Source organism: Polyodon spathula, unplaced genomic scaffold, assembly GCF_017654505.1.
Source record: "Polyodon spathula isolate WHYD16114869_AA unplaced genomic scaffold, ASM1765450v1 scaffolds_3279, whole genome shotgun sequence".
Lineage (NCBI taxonomy): Eukaryota > Metazoa > Chordata > Actinopteri > Acipenseriformes > Polyodontidae > Polyodon > Polyodon spathula.
In genome coordinates, this window is record NW_024474743.1 from 1 (window position 1) to 20,632 (window position 20,632).

At 47.6% G+C, this 20,632-nt stretch overlaps 17 non-coding genes and 3 pseudogenes across 17 annotated transcripts; all 20 read right to left on the minus strand.

Annotated features, from left to right (window-relative positions):
- Window positions 1-734: 734 nt before the first annotated feature.
- LOC121311661 lies at window positions 735-852 on the minus strand. Its single transcript, XR_005949414.1, has one exon. It is a non-coding gene; the product is annotated as a U5 spliceosomal RNA (small nuclear RNA).
- A 554-nt stretch (window positions 853-1,406) lies between these two features.
- LOC121311639 lies at window positions 1,407-1,599 on the minus strand. Its single transcript, XR_005949403.1, has one exon. It is a non-coding gene; the product is annotated as a U2 spliceosomal RNA (small nuclear RNA).
- A 181-nt stretch (window positions 1,600-1,780) lies between these two features.
- LOC121311662 lies at window positions 1,781-1,898 on the minus strand. The gene has a single exon (XR_005949415.1). It is a non-coding gene; the product is annotated as a U5 spliceosomal RNA (small nuclear RNA).
- Window positions 1,899-2,313: 415 nt separating this feature from the next.
- On the minus strand, window positions 2,314-2,500 carry LOC121311641. The gene has a single exon (XR_005949405.1). It is a non-coding gene; the product is annotated as a U2 spliceosomal RNA (small nuclear RNA).
- Window positions 2,501-4,624: 2,124 nt separating this feature from the next.
- Window positions 4,625-4,742, minus strand: LOC121311664. The gene has a single exon (XR_005949417.1). It is a non-coding gene; the product is annotated as a U5 spliceosomal RNA (small nuclear RNA).
- Window positions 4,743-5,142: 400 nt separating this feature from the next.
- On the minus strand, window positions 5,143-5,335 carry LOC121311651. Its single transcript, XR_005949409.1, has one exon. It is a non-coding gene; the product is annotated as a U2 spliceosomal RNA (small nuclear RNA).
- A 185-nt stretch (window positions 5,336-5,520) lies between these two features.
- LOC121311665 lies at window positions 5,521-5,638 on the minus strand. Its single transcript, XR_005949418.1, has one exon. It is a non-coding gene; the product is annotated as a U5 spliceosomal RNA (small nuclear RNA).
- Window positions 5,639-6,081: 443 nt separating this feature from the next.
- Window positions 6,082-6,274, minus strand: LOC121311663. Its single transcript, XR_005949416.1, has one exon. It is a non-coding gene; the product is annotated as a U2 spliceosomal RNA (small nuclear RNA).
- Window positions 6,275-6,459: 185 nt separating this feature from the next.
- Window positions 6,460-6,577, minus strand: LOC121311666. Its single transcript, XR_005949419.1, has one exon. It is a non-coding gene; the product is annotated as a U5 spliceosomal RNA (small nuclear RNA).
- Window positions 6,578-6,988: 411 nt separating this feature from the next.
- LOC121311647 lies at window positions 6,989-7,196 on the minus strand (annotated as a pseudogene).
- A 1,861-nt stretch (window positions 7,197-9,057) lies between these two features.
- On the minus strand, window positions 9,058-9,175 carry LOC121311613. The gene has a single exon (XR_005949378.1). It is a non-coding gene; the product is annotated as a U5 spliceosomal RNA (small nuclear RNA).
- Window positions 9,176-9,605: 430 nt separating this feature from the next.
- Window positions 9,606-9,798, minus strand: LOC121311595. Its single transcript, XR_005949360.1, has one exon. It is a non-coding gene; the product is annotated as a U2 spliceosomal RNA (small nuclear RNA).
- A 185-nt stretch (window positions 9,799-9,983) lies between these two features.
- LOC121311667 lies at window positions 9,984-10,101 on the minus strand. The gene has a single exon (XR_005949420.1). It is a non-coding gene; the product is annotated as a U5 spliceosomal RNA (small nuclear RNA).
- Window positions 10,102-10,527: 426 nt separating this feature from the next.
- On the minus strand, window positions 10,528-10,718 carry LOC121311643. The gene has a single exon (XR_005949406.1). It is a non-coding gene; the product is annotated as a U2 spliceosomal RNA (small nuclear RNA).
- Window positions 10,719-12,985: 2,267 nt separating this feature from the next.
- LOC121311668 lies at window positions 12,986-13,103 on the minus strand. The gene has a single exon (XR_005949421.1). It is a non-coding gene; the product is annotated as a U5 spliceosomal RNA (small nuclear RNA).
- A 409-nt stretch (window positions 13,104-13,512) lies between these two features.
- LOC121311607 lies at window positions 13,513-13,705 on the minus strand. Its single transcript, XR_005949372.1, has one exon. It is a non-coding gene; the product is annotated as a U2 spliceosomal RNA (small nuclear RNA).
- A 209-nt stretch (window positions 13,706-13,914) lies between these two features.
- On the minus strand, window positions 13,915-14,032 carry LOC121311590. The gene has a single exon (XR_005949355.1). It is a non-coding gene; the product is annotated as a U5 spliceosomal RNA (small nuclear RNA).
- Window positions 14,033-14,443: 411 nt separating this feature from the next.
- On the minus strand, window positions 14,444-14,666 carry LOC121311642 (annotated as a pseudogene).
- A 1,890-nt stretch (window positions 14,667-16,556) lies between these two features.
- Window positions 16,557-16,674, minus strand: LOC121311591. Its single transcript, XR_005949356.1, has one exon. It is a non-coding gene; the product is annotated as a U5 spliceosomal RNA (small nuclear RNA).
- A 420-nt stretch (window positions 16,675-17,094) lies between these two features.
- LOC121311648 lies at window positions 17,095-17,267 on the minus strand (annotated as a pseudogene).
- Window positions 17,268-20,632: the final 3,365 nt, after the last annotated feature.

Here is a 20,632-nt window from a genome sequence, read left to right on the forward strand (position 1 = left end):
TGACACCTCTCCATAGCCTCTCTTGTACAAAAGCTAACATCCCATTCATTGCCTTTCCCCACAGAAATCAAGCAGTTCAACTCCTCAGGCTTAAAACCTAATTCCTTCTGCAGGATTTGACGGGAAAACTCAAGCCGATTTAGATCTATTTTCTCCTCCCCAACCATATACTCGGCTTTGATCCCTATTCTCAAACAATTAAAACGACGCTCGGAAAAATTCCGGAATGCCATCTTAATCTGCCCTTTACAACCAAAAAGAAACACAAATATAATAAAACAAAAGGCCCAGATAAGGTGCCCTCAAAGGGTCCCCCTTACCTGAAAAAGCAACGAACTCCTCGTCTAAACGACCCCGGCAACTCTCTCCTCCCTAGGACCTCAGCTACCAGCAAACAATATTGCCACCGTTACCTTACCTTACCTTACCTTACCTTACCTTACCTTACCTTACCTTACCTTACCAATCTCTTCTCAAATCAGCTGCTGCGGACAAGCCACATACAACCAGATCTTAGCCAAGAGGCCGAGAAGCGATGCCCACAATGGTTTTGGCCAAACGCCCCGGGCGCGGCCGCCCGCCGCAGCAGTCGTGGTACTTGCTTCTCGGGCGGGCGGGCGGGCGGGCGGAGGGAGGGAGGGAGGAAGGAAGGAAGGAAGGAAGGAAAGGTGCCGGGCTCCAACGGGGGCGACCGCCCTTTCTGTGCTCGTTCTGCTTTTAAACTCCAGGCGGAGCCCCTCCCTGAGGGGAAGGGCTGTCCAAAAATTGGATCGAACTCGTAAATGCTCCTCTCCACGGAAATCTTTAGTAAAAGGCGAAAGGTTCATTCGAGCTGTAGAGAAGCCGGAGCGTGCCTTTGCTGGTGGCCGAGCCCTTCCGGCCGGCCCAAAGGCCCAAAGGCCCTCCCCTCTGCCAAGCGGCAGCGAGGCCACGCACGCAAAACAAAAACAGGGAACTCCTCCCAAAACGCATCTGCCGTTCCGCCCCGGCGAAAGGGCGCTTTGCTGCTGCTGCTGCTACACTGGCCTGCTGCGTGCGTTAGGCCTGCCTGAATATAAAAAAAAAAAAAAAAAAAAAAAAAAAAAAAAAAAAAAAAAAAAAAAAAAAAAAAAAAAAAAAAAAAAAAAAAAAAAAAAAAAAAAAAAAAAAAAAAAAAAAAAAAAAAAAAAACAAAAAAAAAAAAAAAAAAAATAAAAAAAAAAAAAAAAAAAAAAAAAAAAAAAAAAAAAAAAAAAAGAACGAAAAGAGCGGGAAAACGGCGCGTCCCAGGAAAGGGGAGGTGGGGAGGGAGGGAGGGAGGGTGGGGCTCTCTCTCTCTCTCTCTCTCTCTCTCTCTCTCTCTCTCTCTCTCTCTCTCTCTCTCTCTCTCTCTCTCTCTCTCTCGCTCTCTCTTTTGACCTTTCTGAGAAATGGGCACCGTTCCCGGAGGTACTGCAATACCGGGTCGATGCGTGGAGTGGACGGAGCAAGCCCCGCTTCCATCTCCCGCTTCCAAAAATCCATTTAATATAGACGGTCCCCCTATGGGGGACGTATCAGATATTAAACTGATAAGAACAGATACTACACTTGATCTGAGCCAAGAGGCCGAGAAGCGATGCCCACAATGGTTTTGGCCAAACGCCCCGGGCGCGGCCGCCCGCCGCAGCAGTCGTGGTACTTGCTTCTCGGGCGGGCGGAGGGAGGAAGGAAGGAAGGAAGGAAGGAAGGAAAGGTGCCGGGCTCCAACGGGGGCGACCGCCCTTTCTGTGCTCGTTCTGCTTTTAAACTCCAGGTGGAGCCCCTCCCTGAGGGGAAGGGCTGTCCAAAAATTGGATCGAACTCGTAAATGCTCCTCTCCACGGAAATCTTTAGTAAAAGGCGAAAGGTTCATTCGAGCTGTAGAGAAGCCGGAGCGTGCCTTTGCTGGTGGCCGAGCCCTTCCGGCAAAGGCCCAAAGGCACTCCCCTCTACCAAGCGGCAGCGAGGCCACGCACGCAAAACAAAAACAGGGAACTCCTCCCAAAACGCATCTGCCGTTCCGCCCCGGCGAAAGGGCGCTTTGCTGCTGCTGCTACACTGGCCTGCTGCGTGTGTTAGGCCTGCCTGAATATGAAATATGAAAAAAAAAAAAAAAAAAAAAAAAAAAAAAAGAACGAAAAGAGAACGGGAAAACTGCGCTCTCCTCTTTTTTGCCGCTCAGGGTCCTTTTGTCCCAGGGTCACCCCTCCCACCCCCCCACCCCGCTCTCTCTCTCTCTCTCTCTCTCTCTCTCTCTCTCTCTCTCTCTCTCTCTCTCTCTCGCTCTCTCTCTCTCGCTTTTGACCTTTCTGAGAAATGGGCACCGTTCCCGGAGGTACTGCAATACCGGGTCGATGCGTGGAGTGGACGGAGCAAGCCCCGCTTCCATCTCCCGCTTCCAAAAATCCATTTAATATAGACGGTCCCCCTATGGGGGACGTATCAGATATTAAACTGATAAGAACAGATTTTTTTTTTTTTTTTTTTTTTATAAATTTATTAAATCTTTTCAAAAAAAACACAAACAATAAATACAAACTGTAAACCACAAATCCTTATCCATTACAAAAACTAAATAATACTTCACAAAAAAACAATTCGTTTATACATTTCAAAAACACAAACTTATTATCATTACAAAACTAAAACATACAATCAAAATCTGTCTAATACATATAAAACAATAACTAAGAAACTAAACATATAATCTAACAGCACAAGAAAAAAAAACCCTTTCAATTTACATATATGCAAATATTCAAAAAAAATACTAATACTCCTCTAAACACAATCCCACTCACCCACCCATCTCTAATTCTAAATACACCGTTTACATAACCCCTCCACCTCTAAATACACCTCCTAAGAAAACCAAGAACATTATTTTTTCCTAGCGTTCCCCCTCTTTAACGCCTCAAAAAAAACTTTCCGCCTCTCTTCCTCATAACGGTTCCACTCCGCCTCTGTTATTCTTCCCTTCTTCATCCTCTCCTTCCACTCCAGAAGTTCGGCGAACTCCTTGCCACAAAAAGTCCTCATTATGGCCTCCTCCTTTTGTCGGTACTCCGCCTCACTCACTTTATTTTTCTTCACTTCCTCCTTCTCCATTCTCTCACCCCAACTTGGGCTCTCTGTTTCCCCTTTCTCTTTTTCCTCCACACTCTCACTCCGACTCGAACCAGCTGTTCCTCTTACCCCTCTTGACTCTGCTTCACTTCCCAGGTCCTCTGTTACGCTTTCCTCTCCTCCACTCCTGCTTCTCGATTGGCCCTCCCTGACCCACTCCTCATTCCCGTCTCTCTCCTTCCTCTTCCTCTGCACCTCTCCTCCCTCTTCCTCCATTGGAACAGGAATGGACTCATCAGTGGACACCTGAAGGCCTCCCTCCTCCTTTTTTCCCAGGACTCCTCCCCTTTCTTTTGTCTGTTCCGGCTTTGATTTTCCCGCCATTTCGCCTCCTTCTGTCTGAGCTCCACCCCCAACACTCTTTTGTGTTCCAGACTCAAAAGTTTTAGCTTTCTGTCTGTCAGGCTCTCCACTCTTCTTAGCTCCAGGTTGTTGCTTCTCCTCCTTCTCCTTCTGTTTTGTCTCTTGGCTCTGCTTTTTCTCTTTCCCTCCTCCTGCTGCTGCTTCAGCATAGCTCCTTGACCTCTTTTCGCAGTCTTTATACAGGTGATCCATTGCCCCACAAAGATTGCATTTTTTCTTTTCTCCACAGTCTCTACTGATGTGCCCCACCTTGTTACAGTTCCTGCAAACAGTCTCTGTGCACTCTGCAGCATAGTGGTCTGCTGCAGAGCACTTGTAACAAACATCAGGCTGTCCTGCGTACCTGATAATCCCTCTATTCGGCCCGATGTAGAACACAGGTTTCAGGCCTACATGGGTTCCGCTCCTCTGCTCCATCTTGAACCTCCCATAGAACTTCCTCCAGTTAGTCCAAATGCCTGCAGAATCCATTATTTTAACTAGCCCATGCTTCACTACAAAAAACCTTTCAATAAAGCTCTGGATCTCCTCTTCTGGCACTTGGGCACTATTCATGCGAACATGAAAGGTTTTCCAGTCCAGAGTAAAAATCGGTTCAAAAAAGAACTCACTCGCTGTTTCCATAGGGCTTTGCTCAAACACTCCCTTCTTCTCCCAGCAGATGTCCTCGTTCATCAAGGTGAGATCAAAAAGTCCTCTCTTCCCATAATCCTGCAGGCACAGGATCTCTTCCAACTTTAACTGCAACAATCCAAAGACGATTTCGTCGACGAATCTTTTTCGGTCCCATTTCTGCTGCTCAGCATCCTTCACCTGGAACCGGATAGTATTCTTGCTACTGCTGTATTGCATAGCTCCACTTACTACCCAATCGCCTTCTCTTCCTTCAGCAACCAATAAGCTGCGGACAAGCCACACACCCAATTGGTCAGAGCCAAGAGGCCGAGAAGCGATGCCCACAATGGTTTTGGCCAAACGCCCCGGGCGCGGCCGCCCGCCGCAGCAGTCGTGGTACTTGCTTCTCGGGCGGGCGGAGGGAGGAAGGAAGGAAGGAAGGAAGGAAGGAAAGGTGCCGGGCTCCAACGGGGGCGACCGCCCTTTCTGTGCTCGTTCTGCTTTTAAACTCCAGGTGGAGCCCCTCCCTGAGGGGAAGGGCTGTCCAAAAATTGGATCGAACTCGTAAATGCTCCTCTCCACGGAAATCTTTAGTAAAAGGCGAAAGGTTCATTCGAGCTGTAGAGAAGCCGGAGCGTGCCTTTGCTGGTGGCCGAGCCCTTCCGGCCGGCCCAAAGGCACTCCCCTCTGCCAAGCGGCAGCGAGGCCACGCACGCAAAACAAAAACAGGGAACTCCTCCCAAAACGCATCTGCCGTTCCGCCCCGGCGAAAGGGCGCTTTGCTGCTGCTGCTACACTGGCCTGCTGCGTGTGTTAGGCCTGCCTGAATATGAAATATGAACTATGAAAAAAAAAAAAAAAAAAAAAAAAAAAAAAAAAGAACGAAAAGAGCGGGAAAACGGCGCGTCCCAGGAAAGGGGGGAGGGGAGGGGCTCTCTCCTCTCTCTCTCTCTCTCTCCTCTCTCTCTCCTCTCTCCTCTCTCTCTCTCTCTCTCTCTCTCTCTCTCTCTCTCTCTCTCTCTTTTTTGACCTTTCTGAGAAATGGGCACCGTTCCCGGAGGTACTGCAATACCGGGTCGATGCGTGGAGTGGACGGAGCAAGCCCCGCTTCCATCTCCCGCTTCCAAAAATCCATTTAATATAGACGGTCCCCCTATGGGGGACGTATCAGATATTAAACTGATAAGAACAGATACTACACTTGATCTGAGCCAAGAGGCCGAGAAGCGATGCCCACAATGGTTTTGGCCAAACGCCCCGGGCGCGGCCGCCCGCCGCAGCAGTCGTGGTACTTGCTTCTCGGGCGGGCGGGCGGGGGAAGGAAGGAAGGAAGGAAGGAAGGAAGGAAAGGTGCCGGGCTCCAACGGGGGCGACCGCCCTTTCTGTGCTCGTTCTGCTTTTAAACTCCAGGTGGAGCCCCTCCCTGAGGGGAAGGGCTGTCCAAAAATTGGATCGAACTCGTAAATGCTCCTCTCCACGGAAATCTTTAGTAAAAGGCGAAAGGTTCATTCGAGCTGTAGAGAAGCCGGAGCGTGCCTTTGCTGGTGGCCGAGCCCTTCCGGCCGGCCCAAAGGCACTCCCCTCTGCCAAGCGGCAGCGAGGCCACGCACGCAAAACAAAAACAGGGAACTCCTCCCAAAACGCATCTGCCGTTCCGCCCCGGCGAAAGGGCGCTTTGCTGCTGCTGCTGCTACACTGGCCTGCTGCGTGTGTTAGGCCTGCCTGAATACAGAAATATGAAAAAAAAAAAAAAAAAAAAAAAAAAAAAAAAAAAAACAAACGAAAAGAGCGGGAAAACGGCGCGTCCCAGGAAAGGGGAGGGTGGGGAGGGAGGGACTCTCTCTCTCTCTCTCTCTCTCTCTCTCTCTCTCTCTCTCTCTCTCTCTCTCTCTCTCTCTCTCTCTCTCTCGCTCCTCTCTCTCTCAAAACTCCTTCCTCTCTCTCTCTCTCTCTCTCTCTCTCTTTTGACCTTTCTGAGAAATGGGCACCGTTCCCGGAGGTACTGCAATACCGGGTCGATGCGTGGAGTGGACGGAGCAAGCCCCGCTTCCATCTCCCGCTTCCAAAAATCCATTTAATATAGACGGTCCCCCTATGGGGGACGTATCAGATATTAAACTGATAAGAACAGATACTACACTTGATCTGAGCCAAGAGGCCGAGAAGCGATGCCCACAATGGTTTTGGCCAAACGCCCCGGGCGCGGCCGCCCGCCGCAGCAGTCGTGGTACTTGCTTCTCGGGCGGGCGGGCGGAGGGAGGAAGGAAGGAAGGAAGGAAGGAAGGAAAGGTGCCGGGCTCCAACGGGGGCGACCGCCCTTTCTGTGCTCGTTCTGCTTTTAAACTCCAGGTGGAGCCCCTCCCTGAGGGGAAGGGCTGTCCAAAAATTGGATCGAACTCGTAAATGCTCCTCTCCACGGAAATCTTTAGTAAAAGGCGAAAGGTTCATTCGAGCTGTAGAGAAGCCGGAGCGTGCCTTTGCTGGTGGCCGAGCCCTTCCGGCCGGCCCAAAGGCACTCCCCTCTGCCAAGCGGCAGCAAGGCCACGCAAAACAAAAAAAGGGAACTCTTCCCAAAACGCATCTGCCGTTCCGCCCCGGCGAAAGGGCGCTTGCTGCTGCTGCTGCTACACTGGCCTGCTGCGTGTGTTAGGCCTGCCTGAATATGAAATATGAAAAAAAAAAAAAAAAAAAAAAAAAAAAAAAAAAAAAAGAACGAAAAGAGCGGGAAAACGGCGCGTCCCAGGAAAGGGGAGGGGGGGAGGGTTGGGAGGGAGGGTGGGGCTCTCTCTCTCTCTCTCTCTCTCTCTCTCTCTCTCTCTCGCTCTCTCTCTCTCTCTCTCTCTCAGCTCTCTCTCTCTCTCTCTCTCTCTTTTGACCTTTCTGAGAAATGGGCACCGTTCCCGGAGGTACTGCAATACCGGGTCGATGCGTGGAGTGGACGGAGCAAGCCCCGCTTCCATCTCCCGCTTCCAAAAATCCATTTAATATAGACGGTCCCCCTATGGGGGACGTATCAGATATTAAACTGATAAGAAACAGATTTTTTTTTTTTTTTTTTTTTATAAATTTATTCAACAAATCACAAAAATAATTCATTTAAACAACACAAAACAATTACTGAAAATACTCAAAAACAAACACAAACATTTCCCCAAAAAAACTTTTCAAAATTATAAGTCCACAAAAATTCCTCAAAAAATCCCCAAAAAATACATCTTCTTTTATTCTTTTTCCAAAAAAATTCTAATTCCACAAAAACCCAAAAAACCCCAAAAACTAAACTACTCTTTTACTTCCTTTACATTCTCTGGTGCTTCTTTAACAACTCCTCCGCTCTCCGCCGTGCTTCAATCACAAGTCTGTGCCTCTCTTCCTCATATCTCTTCCACTCTGCTTCTGTTATCCTCCCCTTCCTCATCCTCTCCTTCCAGGCCATGAGTTCTTCATATTCTTTCGCACATACAGCCTTCATTACGTTCTCCTCCGATGTTTCTAATGCACTTCCTTCGCCTCTCTTTTGCACAGCTTTATCCTCATTCTTCTTCTCCTCTTCCTCCATTGCCTCCATTGCCTCACCCCAACTCAGATTTGCTGATGCACCTTCCTTCCCGCCTCTCATCTTCCTAAAATGGTCTTCAGTAATCTTCACCTCCTTTCCATCTCTTTCTTTCCTCTTCCTTAGCACCTCTCCCCCTACTCCCTCCATAGGGTCCACATTAGAGTGCTCCTCCGAGGACCCCTGCTGGTCATCTTTAGAACCTCTTTCTCCCTCCTCCTTTCTCGGCTCTCCGCCCCTTTCCTTTGTCTCTTCGGTTCCAGCTTTTCCCGCCATTCCGCCTCCTTTTCTGGGGACTCCTCCCCCAACACTCTCTCCTTTGTTCTTCCCGGTACTTTTCTCCTCAGGTTCTTTTCCTTTCTCTGTACTCTTTCCATCCTCTTTCTTTCCCTCTCCTCCTCTTGCTGCCTGAGCATAGCTCTTCTTGCTTTTTGGACAATCCTTATAGACATGCTCACTGGATCCACAAAGATTACATTTAACATCACAGGGACAATCCTTTGAAACATGCCCACTCCGGTAACAGTTATTACAAATAATCTCATTGCATTCAGCAGCAAAATGTCCTGGACTATTACATTTGAAACAGACTTTAGGCTGTCCTCTATAATACACAGTCCCTCTTACCGCCCCAATCATAAGATCAGGACAGACATGAAGCATCTTCCCGTCCTTTACAAAAAGCTTTGCCGTGTACCTCCACACCCCGTTCCAAATACCTTCTGAGTCGATCGTCTTCAGTGGCACCTCACTCTGTAGCTCGAACCTTCTTTTTAGACTTGTGGTGATATCCTCCACAGGAAAAAACGGGCAAGACATCGACACAAACACCGTTCGCCAGTCCTTCAGAAACAGAGGCTCCAAAGTAAAAACACGAGCAGGCAGATTCTCCTTGTTTTCTCCAAAAATCTTCATTACCTTTAAGCAAAGTTCTTCAGTCTGTAAAACCAAATCGAACCTTCCTCTTCCGATATTCTCCCTCAGGCAGTACACATTTTCCAAATCCAGTTCCAGCAGCCCAAAAACGACCTCCAGAACGAACTTCCTCCTTCCCCACAGTCCCGCCAAATCCTTAAGCTGAAAACGCAAGGTATTCTTTCCACGCTCCTCCATTTTGCAAAACCGAAATTATTTTCTTTTCAGCTTACGCCTTCCAGAACATAACCTTTCGCCTTCACAACAACACTTGATCTGAGCCAAGAGGCCGAGAAGCGATGCCCACAATGGTTTTGGCCAAACGCCCCGGGCGCGGCCGCCCGCCGCAGCAGTCGTGGTACTTGCTTCTCGGGCGGGCGGAGGGAGGAAGGAAGGAAGGAAGGAAGGAAGGAAAGGTGCCGGGCTCCAACGGGGGCGACCGCCCTTTCTGTGCTCGTTCTGCTTTTAAACTCCAGGTGGAGCCCCTCCCTGAGGGGAAGGGCTGTCCAAAAATTGGATCGAACTCGTAAATGCTCCTCTCCACGGAAATCTTTAGTAAAAGGCGAAAGGTTCATTCGAGCTGTAGAGAAGCCGGAAAAAAAAAAAAAAAAAAAAAAAAAAAAAAAAAAAAAAAAAAGCGTGCCTTTGCTGGTGGCCGAGCCCTTCCGGCCGGCCCAAAGGCCCAAAGGCCCTCCCCTCTGCCAAGCGGCAGCGAGGCCACGCACGCAAAACAAAAACAGGGAACTCCTCCCAAAACGCATCTGCCGTTCCGCCCCGGCGAAAGGGCGCTTTGCTGCTGCTGCTGCTACACTGGCCTGCTGCGTGTGTTAGGCCTGCCTGAATATGAAAAAAAAAAAAAAAAAAAAAAAAAAAAAAAAAAAGAAAAGAGCGGGAAAACGGCGCGTCCCAGGAAAGGGGAGGGGGTGGGGAGGGTGGGGCTCTCTCTCTCTCTCTCTCTCTCTCTCTCTCTCTCTCTCTCTCTCTCTCTCTCTCTCTCTCTCGCTCTCTCTCTCTCTTTTGACCTTTCTGAGAAATGGGCACCGTTCCCGGAGGTACTGCAATACCGGGTCGATGCGTGGAGTGGACGGAGCAAGCCCCGCTTCCATCTCCCGCTTCCAAAAATCCATTTAATATAGACGGTCCCCCTATGGGGGACGTATCAGATATTAAACTGATAAGAACAGATACTACACTTGATCTGAGCCAAGAGGCCGAGAAGCGATGCCCACAATGGTTTTGGCCAAACGCCCCGGGCGCGGCCGCCCGCCGCAGCAGTCGTGGTACTTGCTTCTCGGGCGGGCGGGCGGAGGGAGGAAGGAAGGAAGGAAGGAAGGAAGGAAAGGTGCCGGGCTCCAACGGGGGCGACCGCCCTTTCTGTGCTCGTTCTGCTTTTAAACTCCAGGTGGAGCCCCTCCCTGAGGGGAAGGGCTGTCCAAAAATTGGATCGAACTCGTAAATGCTCCTCTCCACGGAAATCTTTAGTAAAAGGCGAAAGGTTCATTCGAGCTGTAGAGAAGCCGGAGCGTGCCTTTGCTGGTGGCCGAGCCCTTCCGGCCGGCCCAAAGGCACTCCCCTCTACCAAGCGGCAGCAAGGCCACGCAAAACAAAAACAGGGAACTCCTTCCCAAAACGCATCTGCCGTTCCGCCCCGGCGAAAGGGCGCTTTGCTGCTGCTGCTGCTACACTGGCCTGCTGCGTGTGTTAGGCCTGCCTGAATATGAAATAAAAAAAAAAAAAAAAAAAAAAAAAAAAAAAAAAAGAACGAAAAGAGCGGGAAAACGGCGCGTCCCAGGAAAGGGGAGGGTGGGGAGGTGGGGGGAGGGAGTGGGGTTCTCTCTCTCTCTCTCTCTCTCTCTCTCTCTCTCTCTCTCTCTCTCTCTCTCTCTCTCTCTCTCTCTCTCTCTCTCTCTCTCTCTCTCTCTCTCTCTCTCTCTCTCTTTTGACCTTTCTGAGAAATGGGCACCGTTCCCGGAGGTACTGCAATACCGGGTCGATGCGTGGAGTGGACGGAGCAAGCCCCGCTTCCATCTCCCGCTTCCAAAAATCCATTTAATATAGACGGTCCCCCTATGGGGGACGTATCAGATATTAAACTGATAAGAACAGATTTTTTTTTTTTTTTTTTTTTTATTTTATAATAAATTTTTTGGCCAAACGCCCCGGGCGCGGCCGCCCGCCGCAGCAGTCCGTGGTACTTGCTTCTCGGGCGGGCGGGCGGGCGGAGGGAGGAAGGGAGGGAGGAAGGAAGGAAGGAAAGGTAATTGTAAAAAGTTTAGCTCGATTATGACATTACTGTACATTGACAACGACATGTGATTGAAATTGTTTCTGTTGTTGTAAGTTTGTATGCAAAAACAAACTAATTGTGGGTTCTTGTGTTACCAAAATTCCTTTTCAGATTTGATTTTGGTAAATCACACTACACCCCAGGAAACAAAATCCCCCAATACCCACATTACAACTGTAATGTGGGGTCTTGTGTTTTAGACAAAAGCAAATTAATGTGACAAAAATGGTGTGTTAACTCATTCACTTTTTTGTTTTCCGTTTACTTGTTTTTGTTTTTCCTGTCAGAAAGAAATTTTCTCTTTCCCCTTGCAAGATCAGTGAACGCAGTCCTCTTTCCGTAGGAAAAGAAAGCTCATAACGTCGTTTGAGTTAGGAACGTTCATCCCTGAACGTCTTCGGAAAACACAATCCCTGTACTTTTTATTTTCGCGTCTCAGAGATGCCAGAATTCTTTACTCCTTTCTAGTAGGAAACAGCCATAATCAAAAACATCCTCAGCATTGAGGTACATTTCTCTCCCCAAGGTTCCATGATCCCCTCTGATGTTTTTTCTTCTCCTCCTCTTCCACAGTCTCACTCCAACTAAGACAGCTATGAACTCTCCAACTCCTAGGGGAGACCGAAAAACTTCTCTTCATTACCCTGTCAGAGTCATTTCCTACTCTGGTCGACTTTTTTTCTGTAAGCCTTCAATTTCCAGAAGATGGATTCATCCACATGGGCAGAGACAGACTAAAGGAGGAGAAAGAAAGGAGACCAAGACATACGTATAAGAACTGGATAGGAGGTACCTAAGTAGGCAAGTTGTTCCTGCTGAGAATGCCCCTGGAGACAGACTTGTAGTGAACTTCCGAAGGTGAAGAGTGCAAGGACTCCTGACTCGAAGAGTGGGTGTGGTTTCCCTCCCTGAGCTTGCTTTGCTTGAGCCGAAAGTTGAGGACTGAGTCTTCCGAAACCAAAGGGAGAGACTCGAACGAACGCTGTCGGACAACAAGGAAGGAGCTTTTAGAGTCCTAGGACAGGAGAGCTTGAACAGTGAAACCCGCCGGTCTATCAAAGGCTGCACACCTTCAAAAATACAGTCCACTGGCAGGCTCCTGCAGCCCCACGGTGTGTCCTGCATAAGGTACAGAGCACTCCGTACTGCACGTCGGGGTGTCAAAGGACGTACTCGCACACTCGTCAGGCGTAACGTATTACCAGGCGTGAGCGGTGTGAACTTCGCATCCAGGCCGACAGGACAATAAAGTCGTAGGGACATCATCCTGGTTATTTCTTTTCAGCCGCTCTGTTAAACAAAAGGGAAACAAAGCCATAAGATTTCCGACGTATTTTGCCAAATTCCGGTCAAACAGGTTTAAGGCAAGGTAGTTGTTAAAGGTTTGGTCTTTATAACAAATAATTGTTTTTTAGAAAGGTTTTATTCGGACCTATAGGATTGGCCTTGTACATTGTACAAGTAAAAATTTTTTTGAAGAGAATAGGTTTTGTTTTTTATCAAGGTTCAAATTTGAACTTACTGGCAGTCTTCAACTGAAGTTGTTTTTTAGGAAGACTGGAGGTTGTCTTCCAGGAGCAAGTTGTCTCAGTCTAGCTTGTTAGGAGAAAAGGCATTAGGACCTCCGTTTCAGTCTAGAGAAGTTCGAAATCAGGTTCAAAGTATCTCTTAGAGGAAGTAGTTTAGTTCGAGATCAGGTACCGAATCTCCTTCCGAATCTTCCTCTAGTCCATGGCTCCTCCTAAAAAGCGTCCGCATGACTGGAACCGAGAGTATTAGTCGAAACGGCGTAATGCAGTGGTTAGCGAAGAGAAGGTTGCCTTGCTTTACCTCACGATCGCCCAGTCATTCCCAATGTACAAACCAGCTGGCGGGCAGGCCTACTGATTTGAGCCCGAGGCCGAGAATCGATTGCCCACATGTGGTTTGCTACGCCCACATGGGAAACGCCCCGGGCGCGGCCGCCCGCCGCAGCAGTCGTGGTACTTGCTTCTCGGGCGGGCGGGCGGGAGGAAGGAAGGAAGGAGGGAAGGAAGGAAGGAAGGAAGGAAGGAAAGGTGCCGGGCTCCAACGGGGGCGACCGCCCTTTCTGTGCTCGTTCTGCTTTTAAACTCCAGGTGGAGCCCCTCCCTGAGGGGAAGGGCTGTCCAAAAATTGGATCGAACTCGTAAATGCTCCTCTCCACGGAAATCTTTAGTAAAAGGCGAAAGGTTCATTCGAGCTGTAGAGAAGCCGGAGCGTGCCTTTGCTGGTGGCCGAGCCCTTCCGGCCGGCCCAAAGGCCCTCCCCTCTGCCAAGCGGCAGCGAGGCCACGCACGCAAAACAAAAACAGGGAACTCCTCCCAAAACGCATCTGCCGTTCCGCCCCGGCGAAAGGGCGCTTGCTGCTGCTGCTGCTACACTGGCCTGCTGCGTGTGTTAGGCCTGCCTGAATATGAAATATGAAAAAAAAAAAAAAAAAAAAAAAAAAAAAAAAAAAAAAAAAAAAAGAACGAAAAGAGCGGGAAAACGGCGCGTCCCAGGAAAGGGGAGGGTGGGGAGGGAGGGTGGGGCTCTCTCTCTCTCTCGCTCGCTCTCTCTCTCTCTCTCTCTCTCTCTCTCTCTCTCTCTCTCTCTCTCTCGCTCGCTCTCTCTCTTTTGACCTTTCTGAGAAATGGGCACCGTTCCCGGAGGTACTGCAATACCGGGTCGATGCGTGGAGTGGACGGAGCAAGCCCCGCTTCCATCTCCCGCTTCCAAAAATCCATTTAATATAGACGGTCCCCCTATGGGGGACGTATCAGATATTAAACTGATAAGAACAGATACTACACTTGATCTGAGCCAAGAGGCCGAGAAGCGATGCCCACAATGGTTTTGGCCAAACGCCCCGGGCGCGGCCGCCCGCCGCAGCAGTCGTGGTACTTGCTTCTCGGGCGGGCGGAGGGAGGAAGGAAGGAAGGAAGGAAGGAAGGAAGGAAGGAAGGAAGGAAGGAAGGAAGGAAAGGTGCCGGGCTCCAACGGGGGCGACCGCCCTTTCTGTGCTCGTTCTGCTTTTAAACTCCAGGTGGAGCCCCTCCCTGAGGGGAAGGGCTGTCCAAAAATTGGATCGAACTCGTAAATGCTCCTCTCCACGGAAATCTTTAGTAAAAGGCGAAAGGTTCATTCGAGCTGTAGAGAAGCCGGAGCGTGCCTTTGCTGGTGGCCGAGCCCTTCCGGCCGGCCCAAAGGCCCAAAGGCCCTCCCCTCTGCCAAGCGGCAGCGAGGCCACGCACGCAAAACAAAAACAGGGAACTCCTCCCAAAACGCATCTGCCGTTCCGCCCCGGCGAAAGGGCGCTTTGCTGCTGCTGCTGCTACACTGGCCTGCTGCGTGTGTTAGGCCTGCCTGAATATGAAATATGAAAAAAAAAAAAAAAAAAAAAAAAAAAAAAAAAAAAAAGAACGAAAAAGAGCGGGAAAACGGCGCGTCCCAGGAAAGGGGAGGTGGGGGGGAGGGAGGGTGGGTGGGAGGGCTCTCTCTCTCTCTCTCTCTCTCTCTCTCTCTCTCTCTCTCTCTCTCTCTCTCTCTCTCTCTCTCTCTCTCTCTTTTGACCTTTCTGAGAAATGGGCACCGTTCCCGGAGGTACTGCAATACCGGGTCGATGCGTGGAGTGGACGGAGCAAGCCCCGCTTCCATCTCCCGCTTCCAAAAATCCATTTAATATAGACGGTCCCCCTATGGGGGACGTATCAGATATTAAACTGATAAGAACAGATTTTTTTTTTTTTTTTTTTTTTTTTTTTTTTTTTTTTTTTTATTCTCAATTTATTCCCAAAAAAATACAACACCCGTTCAAAACTAATAATTCTCAAAATTCTAAGTTCCCCAAAAAAAACCACAAAAAAAGACCCATATTATAAATCCACAAAAAACCCAACACCCTTTCAAAAATTGTAAATCTCAAAATTCAAAGTTCACAAAAAAAAAAAAAAACCCAAAAAGTTGTCCAAAAAAAGAACCCAAAACTACTCTAAACTATTTCCCTCACTTTCTCGCCGCTTCTTCCGCCTTCTTCTTTGCTTCCAGAAAAATTCTCATTTTCTCCTCTTCATATTCCTTCCATTCTAAATGCGAAACCCTCGCTCCTCTTATCCTCTCCTTCCATCTCATTAAATTTTCATAGTCCCTGGGACATGCCACCCTCATTAAATGCTCTATATCTTTCTCCGTCCACACGACACTCTTCTTCTTAACCTCTTCCTCCCTCTTCTTTACCTCTTCCTCCTTCTTCTTTACCTCTTCCTCCACCCTATCACCCCAACTCGAACTTGATGTTGCTCCCTCCTCTCCTCCTTTCATCCTCCTTGTTTGGCATTCAGCGGTCCTCTCATCCTTCCCTTCTCTGTCTTTCCTCTTCCTCTGTACCTCTCCTTCTACTCCCTCCATTGGGTCAGCAACAGATTGCTCTTCCCGGGACCTCTGCTGGTCATCTTTGGAACTGCCTTCCTTCTCCTCCTTTCTCGGGTCTCCGCCTCTTCCCTTTGTTTGCTCAGTTCCACATTTTCCCGCCGTTCCGCCTCCTTCCTTTGTGACTCCTCCCCCAACACTCTTTCCTTTGTTCTTCTCAGTGCCTTTTTTTTCTTCTTCTTTCCCTCTTTCTGTTTTTTCCTCCTCTGTATCTTCTCTTTTCTTCCCTCCTCCTTTGGCTGCCTGAGCATAACTTTTCTTACTTTGAGGGCAATCCTTATACATATGTTCCTTTGAGCCACAGAGGTTACACATCATCCCTCCGGGACAATCCCTTGCAACATGTCCCATTTGCAAACAATTTCTGCAAACAACCTCCCCACACTCTGCTGCAAAATGTCCACTCCTGCTACATTTGAAACAAACTCTGGGCTGTCCTTTATAATACAGCGTGCCTTTGCTGGTGGCGGAGTCCCTCTTACTGTTCCAATCATCAGGTCGGGTCTAATGTGAATCATCTTCCCCTCCCTGGTATACAACCTTGCAGTATACTTAAACACACCATTCCACAAACCTTCAGTATCGATGCTCTTAACTGGATCCTCACTTCTCAGCTCAAATCTTCTCTTCAGAAATGTAGTGATGTCCTCCACAGGAAAGAAGGGGCAGGCCATCGTCACAAAAACTGTTCTCCACTCTTTCAAAAACAAAGGCTCCAAGTTAAAAACTTTGACTGGCAGTTGCTCCTTGTTCTCCTCATATATCCTAATCGCCTTCAAACAATCCTCTTCCGAATGCAAAGTCAAGTCAAAAGTTCCTTTTGCGATATTATCCTTTAGGCAGTGTACATCTTCTGCTTCCAGCTCCAGTAGCCCAAACACAACCTCCAACACGAATTTTCTTCTTCCCCATAGCCCGGTCAACTCCTTTAACTGGAACCGCAGGGTGTTTTTTCCAAAACCTTCCTCCATTTTCAGGTCACACAATCTATCCAGCTCACGCTTTCTAGACCAATACCTGTCGCCTTCTTAAGTACACCTTGACCAGAGCCAAGAGGCCGAGAAGCGATGCCCACAATGGTTTTGGCCAAACGCCCCGGGCGCGGCCGCCCGCCGCAGCAGTCGTGGTACTTGCTTCTCGGGCGGGCGGAGGGAGGAAGGAAGGAAGGAAGGAAGGAAGGAAGGAAGGAAGGAAGGAAAGGTGCCGGGCTCCAACGGGGGCGACCGCCCTTTCTGTGCTCGTTCTGCTTTTAAACTCCAGGTGGAGCCCCTCCCTGAGGGGAAGGGCTGTCCAAAAATTGGATCGAACTCGTAAATGCTCCTCTCCACGGAAATCTTTAGTAAAAGGCGAAAGGTTCATTCGAGCTGTAGAGAAGCCGGAGCGTGCCTTTGCTGGTGGCCGAGCCCTTCCGGCCGGCCCAAAGGCCCAAAGGCCCTCCCCTCTGCCAAGCGGCAGCGAGGCCACGCACGCAAAACAAAAACAGGGAACTCCTCCCAAAACGCATCTGCCGTTCCGCCCCGGCGAAAGGGCGCTTTGCTGCTGCTGCTACACTGGCCTGCTGCGTGTGTTAGGCCTGCCTGAATAATAATAAAAAAAAAAAAAAAAAAAAAAAAAAAAAAAAAAAAAAAAAAAAACGAAAAGAGCGGGAAAACGGCGCGTCCCAGGAAAGGGGAGGAGGGGAGGGAGGGGGAGGGAGGGAGGGAGGGTGGGGCTCTCTGGCTCTAGGGTCTCTCTCTCTCTCTCTCTCTCTCTCTCTCTCGCTCTCTCTCTCTCTCTCTCTCTCTCTCTCTTTTGACCTTTCTGAGAAATGGGCACCGTTCCCGGAGGTACTGCAATACCGGGTCGATGCGTGGAGTGGACGGAGCAAGCCCCGCTTCCATCTCCCGCTTCCAAAAATCCATTTAATATAGACGGTCCCCCTATGGGGGACGTATCAGATATTAAACTGATAAGAACAGATTTTTTTTTTTTTTTTTTTTTTTTTTTTTTTTTTTTTTTTTTTTTTTCCCAATTATTCACATTACTTTATTTACACAGATTCCCCTTTCCAACCTCCCCCAACCTTGATTAAATGCCTCCTCCCCCATCTTCCTGTTTTCCAACTTACATTCTACCCTCACCCGTGATTTCACTTCCCAAACCAACTGTGCCACCGACTTCCCTGGTTTCTTTTTTTTACACTGCTCATTTCTATCCCTCCACACAATTTCTTTACCAATACTAATAACACTCCAAATTACCCTCCCTACTTCCCTCCCCATCCCTTCCAACCCTTCCCCCATAATATAAACTCAGGATTTAACTCAAGATTTTCTTTAACCAACCTTAATAACTTTTTTATTTCTCCCCAGAAGCCATTAACCACATGACATCCCCAAAAGGCATGCCACACTGTCTCCTCCTGCGTACACCCCCTTGGACACCTGCCGTTGAGAATCTGACCTTCTCGATGTAGTCTCTCCCTTACAGGTAACCTATCTAAGGCCGCCAACCAATTCAAATCTTTTATTTCATTAGGCTGACTTTTTAGTTGTATTGTTCCCCAATTAATTTTCCTACCACCCACCTTCACCACCCCTGATAATAGTATTTTCCCTTTTAAAACTTTATACATTTTCTTATGCTCCTCTACCAAATCATCTTTGAGCACCTCTGGGTGTGCTCTTAAAAATAATGACATCTTTTCATAATGCCATGGTAACTGCTCAGCCTTTGGTCCTGCATTATCCCATGACACTAAACCTTTAACTAGAAAAGCCCCCCACAGTTTCATAAAATAATATGCCTTATGGCGTACTTTCCCCTTTAGCATTTTAACTACAAAACATACAAACAAAATCTCCAATTTCAAAGGAATAAACACTATACCCCTCCCCCCCTCTTCAATCTCCAAATACATTTGTTCCCTTTTAACTGGTTCATACCTACCTCCCCAAATAAAAGAAAACACTAACCTGGTTAATATCAATTTATACTTAGTTGGAACAGGAAAGATTAAGGCTAAGTAAATCAGACCTGATAAAACATCAGCCTTAATAACTAACCCCTTACCCGTAATACTAAGCCTTCTAGTTCTCCATAAATCTAATTTTTTCTTCACCCTTTCGATTTTTTCCTCCCAATTCTTTCCAGCTGAATTGCTGTTATAAAATTTGACTCCCAGAATTTTTAGCCCATCATTGCAAATAGAAAAACCGTGCCTTACGTCTTTCCTGTTCCTCCAACCACCACAGTACATTATTGCCGATTTCCCGACATTAATTGCAGACCCTGTCGCTTCACAATATAACCCCAACACCTTTACTATTTTGTCCAATCCTCGATCTGTGGTGAAAAAAACAGTGGTGTCGTCTGCGTACTGAGCCACTTTTGCCCTCTCTCCACTCCCCCCAGGGATATGCACCCCCTCAATTCCCTTCTCCTGCCTTAACATCTCTGCCAAAGGTTCAATGAATAAAACATATAACAAGGGAGAAAGAGGACACCCTTGCCTAACTCCTCCTTTCTGCTCCACTAAGGCACCCAGAGTTCCATTAATTTTCAACTTGCTAAACACATTATTGTACAAGACCTTCACCCAGGCCAAAAAATTATCCCCAAAATTCATTTTCTTTAATACTTTAAACAAAAAATTATGATTCACACGATCAAAGGCTTTTTCTTGATCTAAACTTAAAATCCCCAATGCCAAATCCCTATCTTCTGCCCAACTAATCAAATCTCTTATTAAGGATAAATTATAAGACCCCGTCCTACCCTGCACCCCACAAGTTTGGTCCTCACTCACCACCACTCCCATCACTCCCTTTAATCTATTAACTAATACCTTACTTAAAATTTTGTAGTCCACACACAATAATGTTATTGGTCTCCAGTTTCTGATGTCTCTCTTATCCCCCTTTTTATATATTAAATGAATAATCCCCGACTTCATTGACTCACTGAGCTCTTTCCTCTTAAAAATGTCCTTATAGACCTCCACCAAATCCTTTTTAACTAAATCCCACATTGAAACAAAAAATTCTTTTGGAAGCCCATCCCCCCCAGGGGTCTTATTCCCCTTCATAGAGAATAAGGCTCTCTCTACTTCTTCCACTGTAATTTCCCCCTCCAATTCAAACTTATCCTCCTCACTCAACCTCCTCCCTAATCTTCTTAACAGCAGCTCACCCTTCTCCTCATCCACAGCTCTTTCAGCAAACATCTCCTTGTAAAAAGAGCACACATAATCAAAAACTTCCTCCTTCCTACTCACTACCTTCCCTTCACCAGTAACAACACCCTCCACCCATTCTCTTCGCTGTTTTTGTTTGATTGTCTGAAAAAAATATTTGGTTATTTTCTCATCTTTCTCTCTCTCTTCTTCTTTAGCTAAGAAGGCAAATTCTTTGACTCTCCTCACATAAAACTCCCTGATTTCCTTCTTTGCCTCTATAATTTCTTCCTCCACCTGTAACCCCCTATTCCTTTCACCTATTAACCTTTGTAACCTCCCATTTACCCTCCTCACCGCTCTTCTCTCCTTCTCTCTTTTCTCTCTGGAGTACCGTCTGCAGAATTGTGCTAAATTAACTTTCAGCCTCTCCCACCATACTAAAATACTGCTAAACCCCCCCTTAAATTCTTGCCATAATTTATAGAATTCTCTCACCTTATTCACAAATATCTCATCCTGTAATAAACTAATATTAAATTTCCAAAACCCCTTCCCAATATTCACTCCCCCCCCCTCCATTGACATCACTATCATATCATGATCAGACCCCCAACATGGTAATATCTTACACTCTTTAACCTGAATTCCCTGTGAAACAAAAAAATAATCTAGCCTACTTTGATGCCCCCTAGTGTTCCTCCATGTGTACCCCATTCCATCTTTATACAACCCTCTGTATGCATCCTTTAATTTATAATTTTGAGTTTCTTTTAACAGATATTTCCCTGTAAAATCCAACTCAGCTCCCCCTCCTATACTATCTATTGAAGTATTAAAATCACCTCCCAATATAACCTTTTTGTTAGTATCTAACAAAAACACAAAATCCTTGAAAAACTGTAACCTTTTGGTAGGATTGCATGGTGCATAGATATTAATAAACCTATATTTCTGCCCCCCCATCATACCGTCTGCTACCATTAATCTCCCTGGTACCACCGTTAACACATCTTCAATCATAATTTCGCTACCCTTCACCAATACCCCCAATCCATCAGCGTGTACATTACCCACACTCCAAAATGAAACCCCCCCAGTCCAGTCCTTTGAGAACTTTTTACAGTCCATCTCATCCCGAAGGTGACACTCTTGCAAAAAACAAATGTCAAAGGGCAATGATGCCAGA